The sequence below is a fragment of the Aquarana catesbeiana genome, linkage group LG02 (assembly GCF_042186555.1).
Source record: "Aquarana catesbeiana isolate 2022-GZ linkage group LG02, ASM4218655v1, whole genome shotgun sequence".
In the NCBI taxonomy this organism is placed as follows: Eukaryota; Metazoa; Chordata; class Amphibia; order Anura; family Ranidae; genus Aquarana; species Aquarana catesbeiana.
In genome coordinates this window covers 499,346,381-499,361,093 of record NC_133325.1, presented here as the reverse complement: position 1 = coordinate 499,361,093, position 14,713 = coordinate 499,346,381, and the positions used below count along the sequence as shown (strand labels likewise).

Genomic DNA, 14,713 nt, shown 5'->3' with positions numbered 1-14,713 from the left:
AATAGGTTCAACTTCCATTGAAAAAATCAGGGAGATCCGCCGGCGTGCGGAGAGTGAAGAATCTGTGCTCTTTCTGGAATGTTGCAGGGAGGGGGAAGCCCCAGCGGTATGTAATCCCCACCTGTTGGGCTAGCTCTAAGACTGGACGAAGCATCACTCTTTGTTGTAGGGTTGCTCTTGAGAGATCGGGTAGGATTTTTATGGGGCGCCATCAAATTCAGCATCACCTTTCTCCCAGGCCTTTCTGGATCAGATGAGAGGGGGCCCAAGGCTCTGTGGATGCAGTCAAACGATAGGCTAGTTGGGTATGCATCACCCGCTATCTCTCGGAAGATGGCAATGGTAGAATCCGTGAGATCTTCAACTCCCGTGGCCTCTGGAAGGCCCCGAAGGTGCAAGTTGTTCCGTCTGCTCTGATCCTCGAGTTCCTCCAGTTTCAGTTGTAGGATTACCGCTGAGGTGGCATGGGATGCCTGCTGGGATTCCAGTGCCATTACCCGTAGCTCTAGAGTGGAGACTAAAGCTTCATCCACCTCTAGCTGATCCGATACTGCTCTGACATCCTTTTTGACTGCGTCCATTTCTTTACGGTGGGTGGCCGCCAATCTGCTAATGAGGGTTTCAATGTCCGACCTCGTCTGCAAAGCTTGTAGTATGGCCCGCAATTCTGCATCCGCTCTTGAAGTAAGTGGCTGGTGGTGTGAGACCTGTGGATCTGAGTGGAGCATTACCAGTGTGTCCCAAAAGGTGTTAGACCCAACTGAAGCTGTGGGGGGAGCTGAGAAGTCTCGAGGTGGCCATGCCTCGTAGGTAAGAGGGTCTAAGTCCACCATTTTGGCAGCTGGAGAGCTCTCTGGTAGTTGTGAGAAATAACTCTGGGTTTCACCTCTCCGTGGTGGCGATTGCTTCAATCTTTTGTTTCCTTTACCCTTACGCTTGCCTGCTGAGTACATACCAGGTAAATTGGACTAGAATAGGCCGGGGTAGACAGGAGAGGGCCGGGAGCTCCGTCAGCACATGTTTTTACTCGGCCATGTCCAGACCACACCCCCCTTTTAAATCTTTTTATTGCATTGATACATGTCCCCTGGGGCAGGACCCGGGTCCCCATACACTTTTTATGGCAATAACTTGCATATAAGTCTTTAAAATTAGCACTTTTGATTTTTCATGTTTATGTCCCGTAGACTTTAACGGTGTTCGCACAAATTTTTTGCCTGTTCGCAAGACCTGGTGCGAACCGAACCGGGGGTGTTCGGCTCATCCCTACCCAATAGCCAATGGCACATGAGCATGGTTGGTACCATAATATTAATACCTCAAATGCAAAACATTATTGTATACAATGAAAAGAATCAGACATTGGTAATAGTATTTTCTATGTATTACTGAAGACCGGAGGAAGATGTAGGAAGAAACCGGCTATTGTCTTTTGTCACATTTCACTGATTTTTGTAGGTGAATGGGTAGGGGTACAATGTACCCCTACCCATTCACATAGGGGGGCGGGATCTGGGGGGCCCCCTTGTTAAAGGGGGCTTCCAGATTCCGATAGGCCCCTTGACCACAGACCCCACAACCACCGGGCAAGGGTTGTGGGGATGAGGCCCTTGTCCCCATAAACATGGGAACAAGGTGTTTTGGGGGGACCCCAAAGCACCCCCCCATGTTGAGGGCATGTGGCCTGGTATGGTTCAGGAGGGGGGGCACTCGCTCGTCCCCCCCTTTCCTGACCTGCCAGGTTGCATACTCGGATAAGGGTCTAGTATGGATTTTGGGGGGACCCCTACACCATTTTTTTGAAAAATTTTGGTGTGGAGTTCCCCTTAATATCCATACCAGACTGGAAGGACCTAGTATGGACTGGTGGGGGGAACCTTTTCTTTGATCTTTACTTTATATTGCCGGGAACTGGCAATTCATTACAGCCGTGAGCAATTTTAAATGACATTTTTTTCCTTTAGAAATGTCATTTTGCTGCAGTACAGTAATAAACATGGGGAAGATGCGCTATTTTACAGCCATACTAAGGACAACCCCCAGGCACAATATTTAACCCTTTCATGACTAAGCCTATTTTTGAAATTTGGTGTTTACAAGTTAAAATTCGTATTTTTTGCTAGAAAATTACTTAGAACCCCAAACATTATGTATATTTTTTAGCAGAGAATCTAGAGAATAAAATGGCGATTGTTGCAATATTTTTTATCACACGGTATTTGTGCAGCGGTGTTTTAAACACAAATTTTTGGAAAAGGGACACTTTCATGAATTTTAAAAAATCCAAACAGTAAAGTTACCCCAATTTTTTTGTATATTGTGAAAGATGATATTACGCCGAGTAAATAGATACCAAACATGTCACGCTTTATAATTGCACGCACTCGTGGAATGGCGACAAACTACAGTACCTAAGAATTTCCGTATGCGACACTTTAAATTTTTTTTTTATGGTTACCAGGTTAGAGTTACAGAGGAGGTCTAGTGCTAGAATTATTGCTCTCACTCTGATGATCGCAGTGATACCTCACATGTGTGATTTGAACACCGTTTACATATGCGTGCGCGACTTCCGTATGCGTTTTCTTTGCTGCGCGAGCTCGCGGGGACGGGGGCGCTTTAAAAAAAATTTTTTTCTTATTTATTTTATTTATTTTTAAATTCATAAATTGTGTTTAAAAAAAAAAATGTTTTGATGACTTTTTTTGCTGTCACAAGGAATGTAAATATCCCTTGTGACAGTAATAGGTGGTGATAGGTACTCTTTATGGAGAGATCGGGGGTCTAAAAGACCCCCCATCCCTCCTTTACACTTCAAAGCATTCAGATTGCCGAAAACGGGGATTCTGAATACTGTGTACTTTTTTAAAACCGGCGCCATTGGCAGCCGAGTAAATGGGAAGTGACGTCGCTTCAGCGTTTACAATTTGAAGGCTGGAACGAAGCCACCCACAGCTTCATTCCAGCCCGCCCCCAGCTGCCGGAGGCATCGGATTGGTCACCGAGCCTCCGGATCGACCGGGAGGCCCGGTAAGAGCGGTGGGAGGTGGAGGTGGGGGGGATGTCCCCTCCCGTTGCTCCAGTATAACAGCCGAGCGGCTTTTAGCCGCATCGGTTGTTATACACGGATAGCCAATCGCCAGCTCTAAACAAAGGTACCGGGATGATGCCTGCAGCTGCAGGCATCATCCCGGTATAACCGCCGAAAGCCGAGTACGCAGATCTGCGTACGGTCGGAGGGAAGAGTTGAATTAATTTTAAATTGTAAATTGTAAATTCAATTTTTATTGTTTCACTTTAAACATTATTAAAATCACTGCTCCTAAAAAAAAAATCAGTTTTAAAAACATTTTTTCCAATTGATACATGTCCCCTGGGGCAGGACCCAGGTCCCCATACACTTTTTATGGCAAAGAACTTGCATATAAGCCTTCAGTGAGAACTTTGGATTTTGCAGGTTCGAGCCCCATTGACTTCCACTATTCCCGCATATGTGATCTGACAGGCATGTTTGCCGGCAATAGTGCTGCTTTCCATTTGCATTAGCGCCCAGTTTCTGAGAGTTGAAGTCTTAATTGGCCTTAATTGGGCACTATTTTCTTGGGACAGCAGGATCATTTATTGGCGCTATAGTAAATGACCCCCATACTGTACACACTGATAATGGAACTGAGGAGCACTTTCATGAGCACCAAAGTTAAACATCTGTCATGACCTCAGTCACCAGTTCTATACATCACAAAGCCTTTCTAATTATATTTGGTAGATTTTATAAAGAACTAAATGACATTCTTAAATATGTCCTTCCCATACAAGCAAGAGGCTTTACAATACTATTTATTAAGTTTACAAGAAACCTTTAAGGCAAATTTCAGGCAAACAGCTAAATTATCAAATGAAATGCATATAGGGGTGCTGTTTTGCCCACCACAGGATTTGTATTTCTGTTCATCAAGTTCTGATATTTGAGCGCTGCTATATGGCATAACCCTATTTGATAGGGTAGGATACCTGATGATTTTTTCTGTCCTGTGTTATAGGTCTTGTCCCTCCCCTAGACTGTAAGTGGACAGTGAGTATCTATCTGTCATTCTACTCTCTTCTCCCAGCCTAACTTACTGGCTCTTTGTGCTGCTTCTTACCCTCCCAGTGTGAGCTCTGCTGAACAGGAAATGGCAAAAGGCTGATACCAGGTAGAATTCACTTAACTACATAGCTTGCATTAAAAAAGTACATGTAATGATGTATTAATGAATACAAACTACATTATTTGTATCTTTTATCTATACATATGTGTTTATATTTGTCTGGAATTCAGCTTAAAAGGATCACTGTACCCTTAAAACACATCAGCTATTGCCTTTTCATTTTCTCTTCCTGTGCTTTGAAAGCTATAATGCTAGCCCCGGGGTAGGTTCATGTGGCTTTGTTTACATTTAGCCCATAAATGAACAACCATAAAATGGAGAGAAACAAGTCTTCCAGATCAATATGAAGGCCATTTGCTCTACCTACCTGTTTGATTCCAAGGAGGCAAAACAATTAGTTTGAATTGGTATATTTTCTGCATGGTCGAGAGTTGTAAGTGGGGTAATCCAGGGCTTGTTCCTGGGTCCAATTCTGTTTAACTTGTTCATACGTGATATAGAGGTTGATGTAAATAGTTCAATCTCAGTGTTTGCTGATGATACAAAGCTAAGCAGGGCTATGACTTCACAACAGAATATAGCAACTTTACAAGAAGAACTAGTTGGAATAGAAGAAATGGCAGCTATATAGTAGATAGGGTTTGCACTTGGGAGCTAAGAATATGCATGCAAGTTACAGCTAGGGGAAGAACCTCTGGGCAATCATGGATGGAAAAGGATTTGGCGGTCGTAGTAGATCACATACTTAGCAATAGCATGCAATGCCAATCTGCAGCAAGCAAGGCTAGCAGACGATTAGCATGCATTAAAAAGGGTATTTACTAAAAAGATAAGGCTATAATTCTACCACTTTACAAAACTCTGGTTCAGCCACATCCTGATTATGGTATCCAGTTCTGGTTACCAATCTTAAAGAAGAATGTGCTTGAACTGGGGAGAGTCCAAAGAAGGGCAAATAAGCTAATAAGACGGCTGGAGTACTTCAGTTATGAGGAAGGACTACAAACATTATATTTATTCTCCCTGGAGAAGAGACACTAAAGAAATCATATGCATGCAACATACAAATCTAAACTCTAAAAAAAAAACAGTTGGCCACACTGTTCAATCTCAAACTGTGTGAGGGATTCTTTACGATTAGATCTGTAAGGATGTGAAACACTCTTCCCTAGTTGGTGATGTCAGCAGGGAGTGTAGGTAAATAATAAAAAAAAATCATTTAGATGTGTTTCTTGGCCAACAGAATGTACAGGGATATGGAGAATAGTAGACATGCACACACTGACCTGGATGGACTGGTGTTTTTATTCAACATTACCAAGTATTTAACTATGAAAAGTATAAAATATGATGAGAAATCAACTTAAAATACTCACTTCATGGCGTTCATTAGCAGGATCTATGAATATTGATTTAAATTCTATACTGCACACATGTAATCACTAGAGAAACAAATACAATTGCTAGAAAATGGCAGTCTCTGCAGATGATTTGGTAAACTAGAGTGAAACGCAAAATTATGGGCAGAGATATTCATGGTTCCTTTTGTTGTTCTCCATTCTGCATAATGTATGGCAGCCTACACTCAGCGGAAGTCATCCTTTGATAAACTTCTGTCAAAGGGACATGTTCAAAAATATTTTTCAAAATCAGTGAATGAATTGGTTGCAGCTGCTGATCAGAGTATTCTGACAGTGGTTGGTGCAGCTGTCAGATTACAATATCTTGGCTAGAGGTGTTCCTCCATCCACCTCCCTTGTGGATGGAGAAATCTGTTCTTTTTTTCACTTCTTTTGGCCTGCTGGCTGAATGGAAAATACAATGTATGGCCAGCTTAAAGATGACTGATTGTAACAATTATGATAGTTCTCAACATACAGGGATAGAAATGTCAGAGGTAAAGCTTTCAAATCAATCACTTGGTGTGCATTGATACAATAGAAAAAAAAGCTAAAAATAAGGGCCATAACTTTTTTTGGAGTAACCTTTAGGATCATTTTAATGTCACACTTAAGGTGGAATCTCAGCCAAAAGTAGAAAAAAGAGAGAAAAAAGAGATTTGTTATGTATTAATAAAAAAGCCTAAAAGCCATCTATGTTTTTATTATCTTCCAAAACCCACTTTGCAGCAGATTCTGAATTAAAAGTGGAGGGGTAATGAACTGTGAGGCAAATAGGCTCTATTAGGTTGTTCAATGCCACCAAACATAGGTCCATGGGGACTGATGAGGGTAGGGGGTAAGAAACTTGCAGGAGGAAAACAAGTACACGAGGTGCTTATTCATAACCCAGTCAGCAAGTTACCATAAATGCATTCACAGACACAAGCAGGCCAAGCAATTACCAGACAGATCACTGTGCTGGAAGAAATGTGATTTCATCACATTAGCACTCCCACATTTGTGATGCAATACAGAGTCAATAGTAAGGCATAGATTGGTTGCCTGCCCCTTTAGCAAACAGGGACAAGTTAAGTGAATGAAGATATGGACTTCTGTATCAGATATGATCCTACAAACTGCACCCACAACATATCCATCATTACAAGGAAAGGCAAATAACACAGGGGATATAAATACACTAATATCTATTAAAATCACACTGCATTCCTGTACAAATCACATGTGATTCTGTGCGGTGCGAATTGAGACCATTCATTTAGGATAGAACATCAAATAAGTCCAGGCAGCTTTTTCTTATTTTCGAGCTGGAATCGGATCACAAGGGTGTTGATACCCATGTGATCCAGTTCAAGCAAACATGCGTTTGTGACCTGTTTTTGGGGTGTTATTAACTTTGACACCCGCAGCAGATCACTGAATACAGTGTGATCACTATGCGGCGCGGGAAACGCACAGGTATTACTGCATTTCCTGTACCGCATCAGTGTGATACTGGGATTGGAAAAGTTTACATATACTGTAAGCATCTCAAGTGTGAACTTGACTGTTTGGCCAGAGTCAAAGAAAAGTAGTAGTAATAATAATGTATATTGCTCAAACACTAGGGTTGGGGGGGGGGCTTAAAAGAATCTGATTAGTGTAGAAACAGATTAGAAATCTAAAGGGGTAGCTTTAAATTAATCCACAAAAATACAGACATAAATACTGCCTATTCATCAATGTCCATTCATATAGGGAATTTCAGGGAATTTCACTGAGACAAGATAACCTTTGTTAATGCAGCTGCTGTTTTAAAGCTATGTTCCATTTAGTGTGTTTCATTTGCAAACAGTATGTTCATTGATATCTGTTGTTCAATACTGCACAATGTAACTGTACTCTACCCAGTTGATCCAAAGAATACCAAGGTTAGCAAAGTCTATATCATAAACTGCTTTTTCTCACAATTTTGTTGTGAGAAAAAAATTAGTTCATAAATACTAATAGATTGTAATTATAATAAATGTATTCATATGCTGATTTTCTTATGTCTAATATTATACGTTTGTATTATTCTCTGTTTTGAGAGCATATAGACCTTTTTACGTTATTTATATCAAATGTAGATTGCATAAAAGATAAAATCAGGTCACATTTAATCATTAAGGCAAATCACTGTTTTCAAACATAGCCTTTGGGCCCATTTATGCAATGGTGGTGTGTTAATGCGTGTTGCCTAAAGGTAGCCCATACATTTGAAGACACCTTAATGGATCAGAAATTGCTCTTGCAGCATTTTCTCTAGGGCAGCACATTGAATTGCATTGCTACCTATTATGGTGGCCTGTGACACAGGTGTGTACGTGTGCCATTCGTAACGGATGTGTGAACAGGCTCTTTAAATGTCTTGTGTCCTGGGCACTCTGTAGTGTTATCTCACATAGTGTTATCAGCCCTGCCCAGTTCTCCTCTGTGGGCTACATAACATTGTTTCTTAAATAGTGTTATCAACCCTACCCAGCTCTCCTCTGTGGACTACCGAACATTCTTTATGAAGATGGGAACGAAGGTGTTCTGCAGCCCAAACACACTTCCTGCCCTAAGGTAACAATGCTGTCAGGTGAGCGTTGTGACTCTAGGACAGGAAGTATGTTACTGGAAGGATTACCAGATTACTATAAAGAAAAAAAATAAACTCTGTTACAATGATCCATTAGCAACTTTTTTGTCTTGCAGTTTTATTCGCCATTGGAAACATTCTTCATACACAAAAGGTAAAGAAAGTCAATTTGATGGCTAATCTCAAAATACATTCTTCCATGCAACAGAATCTCTTGATTTGTATAGAGAATATATCTTCCAACATAGCTAACATAAATGCTGATTCTCCCATCTTGCTTACAAGCTGATAATCTAATAACTTAAAGGTTCATGATGTTCATGATATACGTTTTGTGTGTGTCTGTGTGTGTGTGTGTGTGTGTATATATATATATATATATATATATATATATACACACACACACACACACACACACACACACACACACACACACACACGCAGAACATACCTGAGCATCACTAAATGGGACATATCAACCCATTCTAGGATTGTAGAGGAAATAAAACAGCTTAAAATGACATAGCAATGTTTATGGGATTGCAGGAAGAGGCCCATAGAGAAGAGTTTTCTGTGAAGTGGAAACGGGTCTTGAGCCAATTACTTGGCAGTAAGTCAAGCACTGTAAAACAGTGCAGTGATTTTTTTCTCTTTTAAAATATAACACAGACAAACACAGACAAAATTATTATTTTTCTAGAAATAAATGTAAGTCTTTATAACATTACTTAACAACATGAAACAGACTTAACTTCCTAAGTTAACATTTACCAGGCATGACAATCTTTAACACAATGAAAGGTCATATCATAATTTGATCAGTCATTGTTATGTTATTGCAGTGGTGAAGCTTTATAACTAATAGGCATCAAAATGTTCATCTGATATGTAAAGTGGAAAGTTCACAGTAAGGAAATGATTCAGCTAGCCATCAATTTGGCAGTTAAAATGTAAAAGAGAGAAATCAGTGATAGGACCATCAAGACCTATGTATACAAATGCCAACCAAAAAAAAATTGAGTTTTTTCCAAAGTTTATTGTTACAATTTTATGTGTGTATAAAATACCTTTGAAATGTCACAAGGAAGATTTTTGCAATCCTTTCTGCAAGCATTAAAAATGCATTTGAAGGCTTTGGGTTGTTCAGAGCTGTAATTACTTTTCTCTGATTGCTTTTGGTGACATCACACATGACATCCAAGTGTTGACGATGAAGTCATGATCATGAACTGTTGGAGCAATGGCAGAGGAGGAGGGGGAAGAGGATGACTTCACAGTCTTAATTATGGTTTGAAACACCAGTTAATTAGAATTTAGTGTCTCTCACTTCTCACTCCCTTTTCATTGTGCCATCACCAGTAGCACTTTTTCTGCAATTAATGATAATGGAGAACAATGGGAACTGGAGTCCGTGACAATTACATTACAGCCTATAAACATAGTTATTCATATGATCTTTCATTAGAACTTATACAGATCAAAGAACGAGCACTTACTTTTTCAGTTTCCCTAATCCATAACAAACATGAAAAACACATTTATACTGCTTCCATCACAACGATCATACTTTATATAAGATTGTAAATGCGTACATTTGCTGAATATGTTATTCCTAAAAGATTATCACCTACATAAGACTGTCATTACCAACATGTATTACTTTTAAAGGATAATTTATAAAGCTTGGTTCACTGTTCTACATGAAATACTACACACAATGGTGATACTAACAAAAAGAATGTCTCTTAACACAGTGTTCTATGTACCACAAACAAAAGTGATTGCAATACACTGTGATTTGCATGTCATTAACTCCCATGCAGAATGTCAATCTTATTAAATGGCTGCTAATGCTCTTTTATCAAACAAGAGGATTTTGATAAGTAATTTCTTCTCATTCTCTGCAAATCCTTACTGAAACCTAAACAGCCAAATAAATCTAAAACAATGATAATCCCCTGCTAAATTAACCTGTTCCTCTAAGGAATTATTAAACCATCCAGACCATCAGGCCCTACAGGGTTAATACGGCAACAGATCAGTTACCTGTTCTAGCTGTGTGCTTTTTTTTCTCCTAGGTTAACCCTAATGATACACTTTCTATTTATACCCTGCAATCATAAACAGATTTTTTTCTGCTGCTCCATTCCAACTAAGCAATTTTATAGAGTGCAGCAAGCACTTATTCCTTAAATCATGTGCTCCTTAGTTTGCATAAAAATAAAGCCTTATAAAATTGGTATCCATGTAACTGGTGATTGCCAAGCAAGTCTCAAAGGGAAATCACAATGTAATTGTGATCAGCAACAGGCTAAGGCATACACACATTTAAAACTTCCCTCACTTGCACAGTCAACTAGTAGTCAGGCAACAGGGAAAACAAATATATGCTTACCTTAAATTTGGAGCAGGCATCACTTTAAAAATTACAAAAATAATGCTTGCAGGAAGCCAAGCTATTTTTAAATACCCTTTCTTTTTGCAAAAGAAAAATCAGGCAGAGAAAAGTGGAAGTCAGAGGTGCCACACCTCCAACCTCTTAGTATTCTGATGTCCAGGCTGTGCACATCACTCGTGAGCTTGATCTAATCCAATCCAAACAGAATCATTGCCCCCCTTGCCACCGCTGGAAATGGTACCCAGCTCTCGGAAGATGAAGCAGGGCTTGCTGGAAGTCTTTTTTCCTCCCTCTCTCGCTCGCTTGCTGCCCCTGTGCTGTAAAACAACAGAAAGATGTGAGCTAGGAGGCACACCACCAAATGCAATCATTAAACACACAACACATCTGACACTGCATGCTAATGGGGGCTCAGCTCTAGAAGCCTGAAAACTTCCCCACACAGCTGTCCATTCTGTTAAACCTTCATGAGGGTTAGAAGCCTCATTCACACGACTTGGGACTTGCTAATTACAAAAACACCACACTGCTTCCCTTTAGAAATAGATGAAAATGATTTTTATTTTGTATATTTCTTAGCTGTACGTCGCCATGAACTCAATTAAAAGACCCCTTTTCTTTTTTTTTTTTTTTTTTTTTTTTTAGCTTGTATGAGTGGTCTTGTGGTTTTGGTAATAAAGCTAGTTTGCAAAGTACAGTAGAAGCAGTAAATACTTGTTTCAAACAAGTCTTTCCCCCAGAGACTGTTCTAATAAAACCCCTTAGCTCCCATTTTCTCCAGCTTCTTATCCGTCTGTCTGTTCCTCGCTTCTCACCTTTTTTTTTTTCAAATGTTGGGGAAGAGAAGCTTGCAGTTCAAAAGAAAAGTGATCAGTTTGAGTTTTCTCCAACTAGGCAATCTTTCATGTGGAGATAGGACATGTCAGTTCTCATCTGTCAAGGGTAATGAAAAACAGTCACAAGCAGCTTCTTTCCCTTATTTGGAAACATTGTCTTCTTACCTTACGGAGAAGTCTCAATATTTGGAATCTACTATTTCCTAGCTGTATGAAGTGAAGATCCTAGAGGAAGCAGGTAGGGAAAGAAGCAGGACCAGGAACAGGCATGGCTTCAGCAAGTCCTCGATGAGCATCCATACAGCCAACAGGGAATAGTATCATAGTTTGAATCTGGCCAGTTGGTAACAGTGACATAGTCCAAGCAGCATCACCTCCCGTACAAGCAGGTTTATTAATTCTCATCTTTTCCCCTTTTCTCTCTCTCTCTATGTGGCTCCTGCAGAGAATAATAGGAATTAAAAGGCAGGTGGCGCCCTGCTCTCTAGCAGAATGTCGATCTAATATTTCCTCACATGCTGAAGAAGCAGACTCCTGTGCTTTTACATTAAATTCAGCACAAGCATGTAACAGGTCCAGAGACTGTAGAGGAAAGCAGGCTTGCTGATTTTTTTCTCCCTCCCCGGCTCATCCTCCTGATGACTTCAAGGTTGCTTTTTTGTGTGTGTGTGCGGCTATTTTTAGGTTCTTACACTGTCCTATATCTCAGAGGTGATGCTGTGATACAGATCAACTGCTTGATGAACAGACCTCCCATGCTCACTAGGATTAGACAGATAGAAGGGTTTTGTGGCGATGGTAGGGTTGCCACCTCATCCCTTTAAAACCAAACACATATTAATTACACAGGTTCTGTGGCTGATGGAGATATTAACCCCCCAAGCTTTCGACTACGCACCACATCCTCTGAAAAATTGAACCATTTAAAAATCCTGTTTAACCCTTGTTGTTGACTTGTGTCGTGCTCTGTTCTGCTAACGTGCGAAACAGTGATGTGTCATGACAACTAAGCAATGATTTGCATTCCCTGGCATAGTCAAACAGCACCATTAGTCAATTGCTTCTTTGCTTTGTGGAAGGAGGGAGGGGGGGTTTACAGCAAATGCACAAATGTGTTTCAAGGCACTAATCACTGTGTTAAAGGTTCATTAACTATTCCTTCGCACATGAAAAGCAAGCTTCGATATGGTGCGTTTCCATTTAACAAAGCAGTGTCTAAAAATACTATTATTATTTTATGGATAAAACAGTGGATGTCGGAGAAACGCTGTACAGTTTCATTTCAGAAGCTCAGAGGGAGTTTAAAATCTCCTGCATTAACTCAGTTCAGGAAGTAAACAGAGGATTACTGGGAACTCGGCTTTTAAAAGGGTTAAACGCGTCTACACAGCTCAGTAGATTTGCATGTAACTTACACTGGGTGGTTATTTGTGTGTGAAACACTCTGGGTCACAAGCTATTCCTTTCCAGAATACCAATTAGAATGTATCCATTTTGAGGCACAGACAGGTCTTATCCAAACCATTTTATTGTGTTGTCATTCTTTGCAATCCTGTGTCTCAATGGTATTTTTATAAAGTGACAAGCACATAATTAGCTTGTTCTAAAAAATGAATTGCAGGGATTTAAAGATCTCACGTTTGGGCTTTTGAGGAATAGGACACATTAATATCAATCATGCCTTTTAAAACATTGAATTTGATGTTTAGAACATATTACCCTTGACGTTGCGGCTGTACCAGATTAATGCCAGCATGTGGTCCCCCTTACATTAACCATTTGCTGTGCCTGTGTGTCAGAGATGACTGTTGTCATGTTATGACATTTTCACATTTTAAAGGAAGAACAAGAAGTAACAAATAGTACCGCTAATTAACAAATGACTGACAGTGTGGTAGGAAATGACCAAAATAGGTGGCCTAGGTGGTGGGTTGTCTAATAATATCACACAACATTGTAGATTAAACCATCATATCTTGTAACTAACAGGTGATGCAGACTAATTGATAGCCCACAGATTTTTTTTTCCAGGCTTCCTGAAGAGGCCATTAATATAGAGATGACAGGCACAAGCAGTTATTTTATGGATTGTGGGTGCTAGTACTTAAAAATGAAAAGAGAGAGGTATTTTCCATTTTTTCTCGCTGTGTGAGGATATGGGGAAAAATTGAATCAGTGAACAGAAAGAGAGGATTTTCAGCATGGAAAATCTTTACCTCAGAAAAAACAGGCTTATTCAATTAAAGAGTGCAAGGAGCAAAGAGCTAAGAGAGAAAATGCAGTGTCGATGGCAACTAAAAACACGCAGGAAACTTGGTAAAATACCAGAGATAAACAGGTATGTTCACACTTGACAAGCTTCCTATGCTATTATAGGCTGTAAAGTATTTATGAGGCCTACACCATGTATGTGTATGTATACATATTAAACCTTTCTACTATGTGCATCATTTTTATGTATTGTCAGACTCAATATGCCAATTAAATATACTTTCAAATTATTTCACCCCCACAAATCAATAGCCTCATTCAAAGTCCCACCTTCCTTTTTCTCATATGTTATAGGCACAGTAGAAGTTTAATAGGCCTCCATATTTATGACAGGGATGAGGGTGAGTGACCAACAGCCAGCAGCTCTGCAATATCAGGTTTCTAATAGCAACCAATCAGAATCCAACTGCACTAGTTTTACTTTAGTATAGAAAATATTGTTTGACTTGCTATGCTATAAAACATATAGGATAGACTTATGTGTGTGTATATATATGCCCATACAGCAAATACATCCACATTTTGGGGGTAAAAATTGTTTTACCACTTACCGACCAGGCCATAGCCAACTGGCAGCTACAGCGCAGTCGGATAACTCTGGGAGGGTGTACAATGATGTCCTCCTAGAATCGAGCCACCTGGGCCGCGCACCCGGGAATGTCCGTGACCATCGGGTCTTCCACTATTCATGCATGGGACAGTTATGGTTACTGGCTGATCCTTTGTGTTGCCCTGCAATCTGTATGTTAAGTGGTGACCCAACCGTTCATGATGGCCATGATGGCCATTTTCTAGGCAGTCTTGGTCCTGCCTACACTTGGCATAGTAAGCAGGATTGGCTATTGCAACTTCAAGAGGCGGGCTTTGTTGCAAAGAATTACATGAGAGGTGGGCTCCTGACCAGAGAACACCATCTAATTGGCTGCCGTGTAGGAAGAAGGCATTTCCAGGGGGGACTACAAAGTTGTGAAAAGTGAGGCACATACCACATGAACATGCCATCTTTGGAGCATGTGTGACGCTGTGCATGCTGCTATGTAGAGGTTTGGTGCTCTATC

At 40.2% G+C, this 14,713-nt stretch overlaps 1 protein-coding gene across 4 annotated transcripts in view; it reads right to left on the bottom strand.

The window, feature by feature from the left end:
- KCND3 (potassium voltage-gated channel subfamily D member 3) overlaps positions 1-12,419 on the bottom strand; it is an 856,217-nt gene extending 843,798 nt beyond the window's left edge. The window contains exons 1-2 of one of the 4 annotated variants that reach the window (XM_073615736.1): positions 11,550-12,419; positions 10,546-10,865 (exon numbers count right to left, since the gene is read on the bottom strand). The gene's annotated coding sequence lies outside the window, so the exon portion shown is untranslated. Of the gene's footprint in view, positions 1-10,545; positions 10,866-11,363 lie in introns of all 4 variants that reach the window. The other 3 variants (XM_073615735.1, XM_073615734.1, XM_073615733.1) reach the window with 3 other exon arrangements.
- Positions 12,420-14,713: the final 2,294 nt, after the last annotated feature.